This window comes from Nuphar pumila, chromosome 13 (assembly GCF_984573655.1).
Source record: "Nuphar pumila chromosome 13, dmNupPumi1.hap1.1, whole genome shotgun sequence".
NCBI lineage: Eukaryota > Viridiplantae > Streptophyta > Magnoliopsida > Nymphaeales > Nymphaeaceae > Nuphar > Nuphar pumila.
The window spans coordinates 101,566,198-101,572,197 of NC_143261.1; the positions used below are offsets into that span (position 1 = coordinate 101,566,198).

Genomic DNA, 6,000 nt, shown 5'->3' on the forward strand with positions numbered 1-6,000 from the left:
ATACAAGCATGAGTTACAATTGTTTCACTTTTTTAGAGGACTTAGACCCGAATTTGAACAAGTTCGGGTCAATATTATTCATAGGGAAATCCTCTTCCCTTATATAAGGTCTCGGCTCAAGTATGCATGGAAAAGACAAGACTAAAATTTATGTTCGAATCTAAGGAGATAAAGGATAATGTGTTGGTTGTCTCAAGATCAGTGCCAATACAAATGTTTACAAACCACCCAATTTTTCAAAGCCTTACAATGGGAAACCTAGATATGATGGACAAAAAAAATGCTGGCTTGTTATAATTGTGGAGAACCGGGCCATATTAGGCCATTTTGCCCCAAGTTTAGAGGAAGAGAACACAAAAAAGTGGCATCCGTGGGAGCATCTCACGAAGAAAGAAGTGGAACCAATGATAATTTTAAATCTATTGAAACCATATTCTTTCAAATCATGGAGGCCTTTCATCCACTAATCAAAAACTCTTCTCTCTCTGGTGCCTCGGTCTCTACATCATCGCCTCCCAGTAAGGTTTCGTGGCTTTTGGATTCTGGAGCCTCATTTCATAATTCATATGACTCCACATTCCTCTTTACTTTCCAAATTTTGCACTAATTCAACACCAAAAAATGTTTTTGCCGCTGACAGATCCTCTCTTAGCATAAAAGACATTGAAAATTTTGAAAACACTTGAAAATTCTCTATTCTAAAAGCTAGACTTGTCCCAAAATTAAATTTAAATCTTTTGTCTGTTTCACAAATTACCGACCATGGGTGTAATGTCTCATTCTCATCAAAAAAGTGTTAAGTGCAGGATCTCCAGTTCGGGAAGTAGATTGGGGAAAACTATAGAGAGTGAGACCTTTACTACATGGATCGTCTTATTCTTTCAAAAAGCATTTTTTGTTATCACGTTAAAAATGTAAATTTAGTTTTATGGTACCAAGGATTGGGACATCCTCATTTGTCAAAATTATCTCATGTACCTCATTTAAGCAAATTTTGTAATGGAATTTTTTATTGTTAGAATTGTATTGTGGGGACCTCTTGGATGCAAGTGCTTTGTTCTCACTGACAAAAATGATACACTCTCTCTCAAAGCCATACCGTGTGCTTTCTTTGGATATGGAGAAACTCAGAAAGGGTTTAAATGTTTTGATTTAAAACATAACAAACTATATATATTCATGAATGTTCGCTTTCTAAAAAATGAAAGTTTTTTTTCAAAATGTGCCTGAGAAAGACTTTGAGTATTCTTTTTTGCTTGAATTATTGCCTCAAAGTAAGGGTAATTCTTCATATGAGAATGATAGAGATGAAGAGCCTTTGAAATTGGAGGACCTAGCATAATTCATTATAAAAGACGTGACAATGATAGTCAATCAAATGCCTTAGAAATGTACTCTATCTTAAAAAATGAACAAACTGAAGTCGTTAGAAGATTAGATAGGACTTCTAGATTCTCTGATAGATTTGTTTCATATGAATCCTTTCACTTAAATATAGGGCTTGTCTAGCTAGAAGCTTGGCCTATTTTGAACCTACCACGTATAAACAAGCAAAAGAATATCCTGAATGGGTAAAAACTATGAATGATGAATTAAAAGCACTAAAAAATTCATGACTTGGGAAATCTCTGATTTGCCTAAATGTAAGAAAACTATAGGTTGTAAATGGGTGTATAAAGTTAAAACAAAGAGTGATGAGACCCTAAAAAGAAATAAGGCCCGATTAGTTGCCAAAGGATATGCACAAGAATACGGGATAGACTATGATGAGACATTTGCACCAGTAGCTCGAATGACTTCAATTAGGACTCTTATTGTTGTTGCTGCTATCAAAGGTTTAAAGGTTGGCCTATATGCCAAATGGATGTAAAAAATATTTTTTTAAATGAAGATTTAAAAGAAGAGGTTTATATGGATTCACTTCCTGAATATGAAGTTTCCTTTGGTAAGGTACTTCGATTGAGAAAAACTCTTTCTGGTTTGAAATAGGCACCTAAAGCCTGATATGATCGCTTTAGTTATGTTATGTTAAAGTTTGATTTTAAATCTTGTTATATTGATACTGTTATGTTTACTAAGAAATCTGATGCATGGATTGTTATTCTTCTATGTTTACAGACGAAGACAAACTAGGAGTAAAGAATATTAAATGTATCCTCAAAAAATATTTTGAAATGATTGATCTTAAATTTCTCAATTTTTTCTTGGATTTGAAGTTGATTACTCTTCTCGAGGGTATTTGCTTTATCAAACTAAGTTTGCTAATAATATTATTGACAGGTAAGGCATTACTGCTGAAAAGAGGGTGGACACACCTGAAGTTATTAATGCCAAGATGAAGATTAATAATGGGACACCTCTGGATGATCCTACTCTATATCGCAAAATGATTGACGCCTTGACTTATTTAACTATTACTAGGCCTGATATTGAGAATGCAGTTCATACTACTAGCTAATTTCAACATTCTCTCACAAAAGTTCACATGAGTGTTGTGATAAAAATTGTTAGATATTTACAAACAGCTACTTCTAGAGGTCTTTTATTATCCTCCTCTTCCTCTACTGAGTTGATTGCTTATTCTGACTCAGATTGGGAGGAGATCCAAATAATCGACGCTCAACTACTGGTTTTTGTATTTTTTTAGGTGATTCTCTGGTGTCGTGGAAGTGCAAAAAACAACAAAAATTATCATTATCATCTACTGAGGCCGAGTACCGAATGACTACTACAACAGAGATCATTTGGTTGCGAAGATTACTTGAAGAAGACATGAGTGTTATCTTTAGACACCCTCTAGACTTTGTTGTGATAAAAAGAGTGCAATATATATAGCTGACAACCATACATTTCATGAAAGAACCAAACATATAAAAATGGATTGCTACTATATGTGTGAAAAATTTCTGAGGCAGACCATCACCCTACCTTATGTTACTTATGGTATCAAATAGACTTCTTTACCAAGGCGCTTTCATCACCTCGATTTTATTTTCTTCTTGAAAAACTTTCGGTGATCACATCATAAGTTTGAGAGGGATTGTTAAAATGTATTGTGAATATGACATTTGTATTTGTTATATATATATATATATATATATATATATATATATATATATATATATATATATATATATATAGTTTACTGTGTGTGTAAACTAAAATACCCATCAGGGTATTTCAGTCATTTTAGGTTGTAATAGGTGTCAGTCCACTAGGGACTGTCTAGTTTCTCTATTTCTGATTTTTTGTTTCTATTTCTTTTTTTGTTTTGATGTAAGAGGTGATTGGGAGCTGGTCAAACTAGCTGTTGGACCAGCCCCTTTATGCATGGGAGTGCCTATATAAAGTTACCCCTCTCTTGTATTAGCTATGCTTGTTGCCAATCATATTTGAATAAAAACTAGCTAGTTGGGCCAGCCCCTTTATGCTCACTCCCTCTCTTATATTAACTATTTGTTGCCATGCATATTTGAATAAAGACTCCTATTATTTTTAAGTGTTGTTGCTCTCTTTTGAGAGATCGTGTGTTGGCCCTTAGTGGCTCTTTGTATTTGGCCCATTAGAGGCTTCTATACTTGTGAGTGTGTACATTTGTAGCCACTTTGTGGCATTGTATTTGTTCCCTTGTTTCATTACATTAAATTAGAGCTATTTTCAGGGTCTGACAAGGCTCTTGGGTGATAATTAACGTGTTATGTAGTTGTAGAAGAGTTTTTTTTCTCAAGCACTTTTTTTTATGTTATAAGGTGTATTTTTTGCAGATATGTCGATATAGAGAAGCTATTTACATCAACTGAGCATTCAAAAGGTGTCAATGTGCTTTTCAAGGCCATTCATGAAGTGGAGATCTTTTGATGGAAGCACTTAGGACTTGGGTTATAATGAATGATCAGTGAGAAATTAAGAGCTTCTTTGTCGGCCAAAACAATGTTCGTGATGTTCACATTTATTGGCATGTTCTATCAGCTCTCGCCAGTGAAAGCACGAAGCATTGTAGAGGGTCATGGTGAAAAGCTGGCTGGCTTACCATCAGCAAGCAGGACAATGATTAAACCTTGTTACCCATCTGGTTTCAGGTAACAATAGCTTCAGAGTATTGGTCAAAATTTTCAAAATGAACTGGTTTTATTCTCATTCTTCTTCATCCACACATGCCTTGCACCTCTTGTCTACCCCCCTCTCCACAATGTTTATTTCTCTTTTTCCAGAATCTATGTCAACGCAAGCTCGTCTTTCTGTGCTTTGCCTTTACTGGCACGTATGTTCAGATGGGGTGGTAATTTGGCCTTATATATGTTGAACGTCCTCTGTTGTTCTTTGAGTGGTGTTGGAAAGAAACGGTTGATTACCTGTATTTGTTGCTTTACACTGTTCATAGAGGTGCAGTTCTTTCTTGTCATGTACAAGGCAAAATAGGGTAGTAGGCTGTTGAGGTTCATCTCTTTTTACTATGTGTCCAGAGCATATTCTGTCAAATCTATGTTGATTCTTTTGGAAGTAATCTTGTGATCTTTTAGACTTTTTTAAAAGAAGATATATTTTTAAGCTTGATGGCCCTGTCTTCCACGGTTTTATTTCCCCATTTCTAAAATATCAACAGGTTAGGTGAGAAATTTTCTCTACTTGACTTTTGAGATTTTTTACTATCTACTGTCCATCTGAATTTGCGGTTGCTGAGATATGCCCGACCGTTTATGTGAGCATAGAAATACAAAAAACAGAATTTTTGTTAACTATATTAGTTTCTTGTTTATCTGGTCGTTAGGGCACTGAGTTGGCTCCTGCATTATTCGCACGTGGCAGAACATTTAATCTGAGTTCAAAGTTACATTGTGCCATCCCTGAGATTTACAGGATTGAAAGAAAAAAAGAATATGCCCTAACAGAATACTTGCCATTATCATACGCATGGATAGTTTGCTATATATGTGGAGGTTGGCAATGTGGATTTGATAGTGGTTGGTCAGTAGGTAAAATTTTGTTAGGGGAACAGTAAAGCATTAAACAGAGGCAGCAGGTTGGTGGATTGCGGGTATTGTAGTAGTTTGCTCCTGTATTGGTTTTGGTGCTATTGCCGTAGATTTTTCAGTGGAAAGCCTTTGTGCTTGCTTTCTCCTTGAATAAATAACTTTGACCATGTGTTGTACATGAGTTCTAGTTTTGGATGATACCTCATGTATGTTGGTCTGTAGATTCAGCCTTTGTGCTTTCAAAATATGCAGCCTAGCTGAGAGCGGGAACAGTTGGACTGGCTCAAGCATTGTTTAGTCTCTGATTGTATGCACGGTAACGGCTGATTCTGCTTTTCTAGAGAGAATCAAGAAGGATCTTTGTTTCCATCTTACTGAAAGCCTGATTAGGGTCCTGGATCTAGGCCACTTATCAAACGAAATTGGTGGTGCTTGCAAGGTTTTGGTTGTTTTGGTTGGTGACTAGTAGATGTAGGTCTGCCCTTTTGGTGGTGACTCAATGAGTCAAGGCTGTATCCAATAAAACAGGACGCATTTGAGGTCCGATTTCCAGCTCTTGTGATTCACAGCAATCTGGTTTGCCATGAGTGGAGTGGAGATCTCATTGGTTTCAATCTCAGTCTTTTCTGATGGCCGGTTTACAGTAACTTGTACATTTGCCTATGGTGTTCAATGAATTGAAGGAACAAATGATGGATGCTGTGGACCATAAAATCAAGCTACTTTGAAAATGTAGATTTTGATGTATTTTAAGTAGGTATATTTAAAAGATTATGAAAGTTTACCTGGTGACCCATTTGGCATTGGTGCTTAGCATCTCGATTATGTGGTTCAGTTGCTTCTTTATGGGTTCACAAAAATATTTTTGGGGTCTGTTTTGGAGGCACATGGGATGAATGGGAGGGAGTGGAAGTCTTTTTTGAGAATCAAGAGAGTTTCAAAGTTGCTTTTGGTGGTTTGGCTCAAAAGAATTGGAGGAACCCCAAAAAAGTTGTGGAATCCGTGCTTACCAATGCCCAAAGGTTTT

The 6,000-nt window shown here is 36.0% G+C and overlaps 1 protein-coding gene across 2 annotated transcripts in view; it reads left to right on the forward strand.

Annotated features, from left to right (window-relative positions):
• Positions 1–4,554, forward strand: part of LOC149819505 (serine/threonine protein phosphatase 2A regulatory subunit B''beta-like) — a 29,359-nt gene extending 24,805 nt beyond the window's left edge. For both annotated transcript variants that reach the window (XM_089986430.1, XM_089986433.1), the window contains exon 13: positions 3,765–4,554. The gene's annotated coding sequence lies outside the window, so the exon portion shown is untranslated. The remainder of the gene's footprint in view (positions 1–3,764) is intronic.
• Positions 4,555–6,000: the final 1,446 nt, after the last annotated feature.